The sequence below is a fragment of the Tachypleus tridentatus genome, chromosome 8 (assembly GCF_004210375.1).
Source record: "Tachypleus tridentatus isolate NWPU-2018 chromosome 8, ASM421037v1, whole genome shotgun sequence".
Taxonomy (NCBI): domain Eukaryota; kingdom Metazoa; phylum Arthropoda; class Merostomata; order Xiphosura; family Limulidae; genus Tachypleus; species Tachypleus tridentatus.
The window spans coordinates 23643301-23653011 of record NC_134832.1 but is presented as its reverse complement, the minus strand read 5'-3'; the positions used below and the strand labels follow the sequence as shown (position 1 = coordinate 23653011).

The 9711-nt window shown below is 34.7% G+C and overlaps 1 protein-coding gene across 1 annotated transcript in view; it reads left to right on the top strand.

Annotated features, from left to right (window-relative positions):
* Window positions 1-280: 280 nt before the first annotated feature.
* The window catches only part of LOC143258678 (fatty acyl-CoA reductase 1-like), a 47529-nt gene continuing 38098 nt past the window's right edge, over window positions 281-9711 (top strand). Inside the window, exons 1-3 of the mRNA XM_076518070.1 lie at window positions 281-411; window positions 675-750; window positions 4358-4482. The gene's annotated coding sequence lies outside the window, so the exon portion shown is untranslated. The remainder of the gene's footprint in view (window positions 412-674; window positions 751-4357; window positions 4483-9711) is intronic.

The following is a 9711-nucleotide window of genomic DNA, read 5'->3' as shown; positions in this document are numbered from 1 at the left end:
TTTTCAACAATATTATACATATTCACTGTGTGCTTCAGTACAAAATATTATTAGTAGAATCACAAAAAAATGCACGTTAAACACATTCATTTTCGCTTTAGATTGAATTCCAATTTTTAAGGTTTTCTTGCACGTAACAAAATTAGTAAGAAAGTACAATGCAATATATTCAATCAAAAGCAAAGTTTGGTAAATTGAAATATACTGTTAAAAACAATATTCTTAATATTGTAGTATAGATTTTTTCTAGAGGGCGCTTTACGATAGTCCTCGATATTCATGAATATTTGAGAACAAGCGGATGTGATATATATCGAGAATAAGGACTAGATTAGAGACAGAAATTGTATTTTTAGCGTTATAAGTATAAGGCTTAAGACTTACCGTTGAACCATCAAAGGCAAGTTAAAAGTGTGTATTTCGAATATTTGCTATGTTTTGCAATAATAAAAAATAATAAAATCAATGTTATTACTTATAAAATCTGCTCTCCTTTTCCAGTCAATATAAATGTTTGTTTGTTTTTAGAAAATCCCGTTATATTTGTATCTGACGTTTTATCAAGCTTTTTTTCTTTTATTTCATTTAATACTAAACGTGAATAAACATAGTTGTTTAGATATTTAGATTAGAAATGAAAAATTGATCCGTGATTATGTTCTTTTACTTCTCAGCGGCTTCTAGATCTGATAATACGGTGCTTGTTTCGAGAGCGAAGTCGTACGTATCACTGTGTAATACGGAACACTGGTGAGTAGTGTTAAATAACCTGGTACTTTACAGATAATTATGTTGAACTTGTGCTTCAGCGGGTGATTCTGTGTTGCTTATGAATTGTGTCTTCGCTGGAAAGTAGAAAGTCGAGGCGTTCAAATATACCCAAAGTTAACGTATCAATTCCACGATATAGAGATTAACGGTACTATTACTAGCAGTAGGTTTAGTCTTAACGAGTTTGGTGCGGAAGTAACTAAACAACAAAAACAAACGAACAGCATCAGGAAGGGGGTACAAAAGGTAAGTAAACATCGTAACGTCTAATGTTGAAAATAATATTTACTTTTTGCCAAAGTATGTGGCTTTACAGCCATCCCAAGTACATTTATTTATAACCAGAAGTGTTACTAGGTGCGTAAGTGATTAAGGACTCAGTTCCATTTTTAGCGATTCAGTATGATATCGATTAGGCTTTTTATCCTGATTTTTTCAAGATACCAACTTCTTGTTTGTTTTTTGAGTTTCGCACAAAGCTACTTGAGGGCTATCTGTGCTAGCCGTCCCTAATTTAGCAGTGTCTAGACTAGAGGGAAGGCAACTAGTCATCACCACCCACCTCCAACTCTTGGGCTACTCTTTTACCAACGAATAGTGGGATTGACCGTGACATTATAACGCACCCACGGCTAAAAGGGGCGAGCATGTTTGGTGCGACCGGGATTCGAAACCACGACCCTCAGATTTCACGTCGAACGCCTTATGCCACCAACTTCTAACAAATTCTCGACCTTTGGATATGGGAAGAACGTTCGCCAGTCTGCCTTTTCAATATTTAATATTTTTTCAGCAATTTTAACATCCAGGCGAACACTTCCTTTATATAAGATACTTAAATTTTGTTTGTTTGTTTTTGAATTTCGCACAAAGCTACTCGAGGGCTATCTGTGCTAGCCGTCCCTAATTTAGCAGTGTAAGACTAGAGGGAAGGCAGCTAGTCATCACCACCCACCGCCAACTCTTGGGCTACTCTTTTACCAACGAATAGTGGGATTGACCGTCACATTATAACGCCCCCACGGCTGGGAGGGCGAGCATGTTTGGCGCGACTCGGGCGCGAACCCGCGACCCTCAGATTACGAAGCGCACGCCTTAACGCGCTAGGCCATGCCAGGCCCAGATACTTAAATAGTAACCAGATTTCTCCAAGTCTCTTTGGTAGCAATGATTCGTAATTTTCTGAAAGAAACATCTCGATTTAATTCCATGTTTCCTTTATGGCCAGGTGGGTAGGGCTATGGTCTTGTAATCTTAAGGTCGCGAGTTCGAATCTCGTCACTCAAACATGTTCGCCCTCTCAGGCGTAAGGTCGTTATAAAGTTACGATCAATCCCATTATTCGTTGGTAAAAGAGTAGCCCAAGAGTTGGCGGTGGGTGGTGATGACTAGCTGCCTTCCGTCTAACCTTACACTGCTAACTTGTGGGAAGATAACGCAAATAACCCTCGTGGAGTTGAGTCCAAACATGTCTTGATTATTACAGATTCATTACGAGGTCGGTAAGCTCGACTGATCTCGTAACCTTTTTGCAATCGTGTATTTTATATCGTTAGTTCTTAAAACGTAAACAGAACTTTTAGTGAGATAATAATGAATACTGTAATAATATTCTTCTTTTACATTTACAAAATGTTTTTTCTTACTTGTTATAATTGTTTAGGCTTACTTGTTAAAGTGTCAATAAAAAGAACACTAGAATTATAAATAAAATAGTTTTCACTAGATTATAAAATAAAACATTCTGTTGTTTTGATAATTTGGATAGCTCAAACACCAGTGTAATATTTACGTTGTACTTTAACATTTTTAGTAAATATATGCACGGTTATTTTTATGTGTTTTTTATAGCACAGGTACTATAAAGATGAAGTGAATTTTTAATGTTTATGTTCGATAATGTCATGAGATTTTGTCAGTCTTGCTTTTTTTTTTTACCGCCCTCGGTGGCTCAGCAGAGAGTTTGTGGACTTATAACACTGATGTTAATGTCAACAAAAAATTCCAAATATGCAATTAAGGCTGTATTGTCATTCAGTCAGATCATCATATTAGGGATGATATGGTTAAATTTCCATTTTGACCACAACCAGCATTTAAAATGATAGCATAGTTGCTTTGTGCTATAAAACACCACCAGCTGTCTACTAATTTGGCTACTTTAATCGTTTTGATTTTTCCAGATGTTCCGAATGATGTCATCGATCGTTCAGTTTAGACAGTCTACATTAATGTATTGGCGAGTGGATAGTTCTGGTTCACTTGAAGAAGTAATAACAATGAACTTTTAGCATCAGCCAGAAGACCAGTTATATCAACAGTGACTTTTCCGCTACAATGTTTCTCTGGTTGTTTCACGAGCAACAATTTCCACACATCTTTCAAAGTCTTCATACAGATTTAGCTGAGAAAATTTCTTCATATTTGTTACAGTATATGACACCCTCTAGCAACCTTCAGTCTTTACCTTAGAGTATGGGGGATAGTGTATGAAGGTCAGGTTCAGCATCTTGATGGTTCATAATTATATTGGGCAGTATACTCATGATGGGCTACAGATAGTTGAATGGATTATATTAAAGTTATTTTAAAGCATCACCAGGTGGTAACGGCTAATGTTGTAATGCCCACTTATGCTCTATCTTTACAATAGCCCTAGAGCTTAGTTTCCATTACAGAAGCTCGGTTGTAAAGCTGAAATGGCCAAAGGAAGCAAGTCTTTTTCTCCATGCTTTCCATAATCTCAGTAGTACCCACCTCAACTTTTTGGTCGTGCAGCTACTCAGGTAATGTGGTTGCTTATTTGACTAGTACGTCTTCTTATTGTATAGCGTGAATACCTGTTTCATTCTCCAACCAGTTGAGGTATGCAATGATTGATTGGAAAGTAAAATTGGAATCCTAATCTTGTTGAAATCGTACACTTTTGGCTTTGTTTCCTTATAAAGTTGGTATTCTGTTTGGTAGAGAAAGTCTACATCATCGAGTTCACCTTCATATCTGTCTGTTGTCCTGTCTTGTCTCTTGTTCAGTATCTTGTGTTGCTCATAAATGTTTTCGAAAAAATTTTGAAACATGTTGTGTTCTATTTACTTGTCAAATATAGAACTTGTTTTATCAAACAATCCAAAATAGATACGTGAAAACTAAAAACAAAATGACTAAGAAAACTTGGTCAAAGCAAAATTCTATCAGATATATGTAGATAATAAAAATAAATTGTTAATTCAAATATATTTTGTGTAGAATAAAATTCAGTGTTGATCTATAAAACTTAAACATTTATTATGCATATATTTGTTATTAAAGAATAATAGAGAAGTATGTTTTACGTGACTGTATTTATAAATAGGAAGTTTAGTAGAAATGATTTGCAGTGCAGTTAGTTTAACCTTTGAACGTAAAGTTTTATATATCATATATTTTACGAAATCTTTTTGTTTTCCTTGTGTACATTGAACACAGGATAACCGTCGATAATCATTATTTGGGATTTGCTTAAACTTATCTGAAATAATAAGGTTGACATTTGAAGCTATTTATAAAAGTGAATCTAATATGTTTTTGCAAATTAATTTTCATATAGCTTTCCAAGTGACCAGTGACATAGAAGCAGTACCAGTTATACAAAATGGCAGAAAATGATTCCTCTCCTGTTGGTGAATTTTTTCCAGGATCGTTGCGTTCTGATCAACTGGCTTCATGGGAAAGGTAATTTTCTTTTATAATTGCCAAGTATTAAACGTCTCGAATTAATGTACAAATTAAAGCAGAGAAGATTCAGGAGAAGGTAAAATAAGAAGTGCCTACATGATCTTATGTAAAATGTTATCATTGTTGTTAAATTTTATAGAAAATTCTGTTATTCTGTAAGATATGCATTTTCCTTCATTTCTTTGATTATGTCGTTATACGCTTTACATAAAAACATACAACACAACTATAAATTGTAGCAGTTGTTGTACAATAAGACGACTTAGTCAAAGTAGCATATATATATATATATATTCAAATACTGTGTAAACATAACCTTGATAAGTATCCGTTGTAGTTAATTCAAATAAACAAATTTGGTATGTTTTAAAATAACATTGAGTACAATGTTTGAAAATATACTCACTCATTCCTCTTTTTTTCGCTTCCAGCGCAGTTAGCTTCATATATATGTATATGTATGTAGATAGGGTTAATCATTCGCGTAATTCCTGCGTGCTGCTATGGTTATTTTGAAATAAATACATAATCATATTTAATAAAGACAATATTCCTATCTATTGTGATACCAGAAAAAAACTCCACTGTATATAATCTACTTACAATTTTCCATCTATTCTGAAAAGTAAACACTTTGAATTTTAAAAACAGAAAAGAAAAAGCGTTGACAGAGAAAGGATGTCAATTGATGTGACAGTAAGGAAGTATCTCGTGATTGCAAAATGTACTTATAGCAGCTATATACGGAAATTCAATAACTATAGATCTTAAATTGAGGCATGCAATGGCCATTTGTTAAAATATGTGACCAAAACACCAACCTGTTCATCTTTCTTCTTGTTTCAGTCAACTACACATCTCTAAATGCTCTTGGGCCCGACATGGCCAAGTGGTTAAGACACTCGACTCGTACTCTGAGGGTCGTGGGTTCGAGTCCCCGTTACACCAAACATGCTTGCCCTTTCAGCTATAGGGGCGTTATAATGTTTCGGTCAATCCCACTATTTGTTGGTAAAAAAGTAGCCCAAGAGTTGACGGTGAGTGGTGATGACTAGCTGCCTTTGCTCTAGTCTTACACTGCTAAATTAGGGACGGTTAGCCCAGATAGCCCTCGTGTAGCTTTGTGCGAAATTAAAAAAAACAAAACAAAAACATGTTATCTAAATACTCATAACAAAATGTATCTGGCGGAACTCACAATTTAAAACAAGTTTAGTGAAACCATTAACTGCTATTCCCCCCAAAATCTCTTGAACTAGCTCTGTACACAGGTTGATTGTAGATTCTCTACCAAATATTATGTTTAGTATGAATAGAGGAACATTTGTGTAGGATCACAGTATAGTTACACTCACTAATACTTTCAATACATTCTCTCTCTCCATTTGAAGCACAAGCAGGGGCGTAGAATTCGTTTCCCCCCGACACAACAAAATTTATCTGAGGGACAACCAGTTTTACCATTATACTTCGCTCTACTTTGTCCATTGGACAAGTAGTTTTATGGTTAGTTTTGTTGTTACAAAAAATACTTATATTAGGTACCTAATGAACCACGTGTATTCCTGAAAATTCTGAACTGCAGAAGTCTAGTAGGTATTTAAGAACATGCACAAATGTGTACCTCTACACCGTATACCAAAAACATAAATGTTTATATACGTGTTTGTTAAATTAAAAAAAAAAATCGTCATTTATATACAAAGTAACAAACGTTTTTAAAGTGATACATAAATATTATCACAGTACTATGGAAGCCTAATAACGTTTGACTGCTGGCTCTATTATGAACCAAGATAAGTGTCAAAATATTTAGAAGCCTTACTGGATAAAGTGTTGGTCTGTAGACCTAAAGTTCCGTGGTTTGCGCCTTATTACCGTTTGAGAAAAAAAGATCGGGCTGTATGAGCAGTGGATGTGTTATGATAATGGCGGTAGAATCCCAGTAGTTTGACATGAGTAGCCCAGCAGTTGGGTGTGGGTGATGTTGCAATACATCTAGGTTATCACTTTCAAAATTAGGGATGGCTAGCGCAGTAGCGCACGAAAAGCGTTTCACGAAATACAAAGAACCGAATGAAAAGTACAAAAGTTCGAGTTATTGTCTTGATCGAAAATTAGAAAAACCAAGAAATGACAAGCATATTACTTTTCAGTTTTGTATATAATTAACTCATTTAGTATCACTTAATAAAATAAAATAAAAACTTCTATGAACGCTATTACATTTAATTTATTTTAATGACCATTTTATTACAAATTAAGTAAATTTTAGTTTTTTAATTTATTTCCCCCCACAAAATTTTCTCTCCTCTCTGCGTGGAATACCTGGCTTCGCCACTGAAAATTGGACTCAACTAATACTATTCTAAAAAAAAATAATCTTAATGTGAAAATCGAAAATATATATGTGTATATAAAAACTCAGTATTTTTATCGTGTTTCATTGTCACATCATTGAAAGGGTCAAATGTGAAATGAATTAATTCTTTCCCTTTTGAGAATTACACTTGACCTGGTAAAAGTATAATATAACGACACATCGAAATCTCAGATACACTGACAAGATAATTACGGTCTTCTTCTCACACAAATTTATAGACCACTCCATTTATTTGTGCGTGTAAAATAGATTCCTTACTTTGCGCATTAGATTATAGTTTGGGATTTATAAGAACAAATTTTCGATTTGGAGAAAGACTTGAGAATGGGTGCCAGTTTACAAGGGGTTTTAGTTAACAAATACCTTTTCTTTTATTGGCTGCTCACAGAGAAATGACATTTAGTCGAGTCTAACAGAAAGAGAATACGACTGTTGCTTCCATGTCACTGGTGACTGACAGAGAGACATAATAATTGGATAAGTTTATAAAGTGCAACAAATATCGGGCTATGTCTCAGTTGATCCAATTCATAACTCGTACCACTCAGTGAGGGCATAAATAAATCTCGCATAGTAACTTAAAACCAGCCAAAAAATTGGTTATCCCAGTTGCAAACAGTAAGTCATAAAATATGCTAAATGAATCTGTAGAAACACGTGATAAGATCTGATGCCATATCTAGTTCATTCAAATAATCATGCCAAAGGAATGTTCCAACTCATTATTAGGTGAGTGCATAATAAAGTTTATTTCAAAAATTTAATTTGTGATATTGCAAACACTACAACATAGAATAAAATTATGTTTATAACTTAGCTGTAAATACGAAAATCTAAAACGACTTAAGATTCTTAAAGACATTCAAATTGGGTATGAAAGCCTTATGGAATGGCTCACTAGATCTGCCTCTATGCAGTCAACATAGAGAAGAACTATACAGATAGCTAATAAGCACAATCTGCATTTGTCGTAATAATTCACTGTATAGAGTTACTATCATTATTATGACAGATCATTCTGGGTCCGTACTAGATTGACATTATCCCAATTCTTCACATAGGGCCTTCGAATCCCTCAGAGCTGTTTCTTGAGTTTCACACTTTTTGGCGTTAAGATCAATATCATCGCTAAACAACTTCCTTCTACAGTTGCAACTAACTTTCATATCTCCTGTTAATCACCAAATAAATTTATTGAGTGGCAATTCAGTCTGCTCTTTCTTGTTTATCTGAGTGGAATATAGCACTTGATTTCTCATTCTCGCTATCAAACACCATTTGTGTATATTTTTGCATCATGTCTTGATATTTACTTAGAAGGTGTCATAATTTCCATGGTGACTAAGACAAATTTCTTGGGGCTTCTATTTGCCCATAAGCTGACATTCAACCCACCACATTAAGCAGCTTCGCAAAAGCACTGAACATTCTCTGCATATTCTCTTCTACTTCTCAAAGAAAGAATAAACAAGTGTTCTTTGTTGGAGATCTGTCGTTCCCGTATTTGATCTAAACTGGACTATAAACCTATGGTCTATAATTCAGCCAGAAACTCAACTGTGAATCTTTTGAACCCTGTACATCATCAAGGGCTTCAGCTTTGCACAATTTTCCACTCCATAGTTTGGGTATAGAATTTTAGGAACTCGCATTTCACTTCAGACATTTCCAACTTTCTTTACAGCACATTGCGAATCTCCAGTGCTTACCAAAGCATTCCACCTTGCATTTGTATTCATACCTTGGTGAGCTGTGCTTTATGCAAACAGATGGTCTGCTATTCTTATCTTTGACCTTCAACTTCTGAATTAGTTAATTGACATTTAGTCTAACCATGGATGATGTTACAGAATTTGATTATTAGCTAATTCAGTGATGGCTAGTTACCATCCCGACTTATGACTTTTTGTTGAGTCATCTGATGAAGAACCAACTTTTCTGGAAACCTTTTGAACCATTCTTTTATTCCACTTTATGAGTGATTTAAAAATCATGTGACTTTTTGAATACTCATTGAATACTCTAGAATTATTTAATGTAAATTCCCTCTGACTATCAGAAAAGATTGGACCATTTTTCTTATTCTTTCATCTTTTAAGTTTTTTTTTTAATTCCTGGCTGTGTTGGTGTTTGTTGGAACGAGCTCACTGACAACACAGCAAAATCTGTCTGTTATGGGGAGATCACAGTCTTGCCTATTCCTCATATGGACTTCAGATCTTTCGTTAAAGCCAGTTGGCGGTCAATTTGGAGTTAGCGACATCACGCCAAGATATTCCAGATAAAACCTACTCTTGTTGTTTGGCAGTCTAGTTGACGTAGGAGGGAAGCTGTCTTCTCAAGGCTTCACATTGGCCATTGTCTCTGTACTTATTGGGTTTGTTTGTTTTACAAGAGACTGATCCACCATTGTATGGTCTTTGTGTTACTCAAGTAACAATTGACTAAGTTTTTCTTTCGTTCCGTCACTACAGCTGTCAGCGGCGGCATCATTTTAAATATATTTTATCTCGGATATTGTCTAATATTGGACTTTACCATTGGCAATGGTGACACAGTCTTGATTTATCGTGTTTCTAGCTATATACGAATCACTGGGCATTTTAATTAGTTTTTTATCCTTGTTTCAACAACAAAATCAAGGAAATTCTTGATGTATATTTAACTTTGTACTTAATTCTCTTCTTTACCTTTTTTCATCAATTTCTGCTTCTCTTGCAACACAGCCCCGTCACATTCACTCATTAAATGCTTAAAAATAGATCAGATGGCAGCAAAATATAGATGTCTTTTTTTAGAAATCCTAATCCACAAAATAAATGTAATAATATAGAAAATGGCCG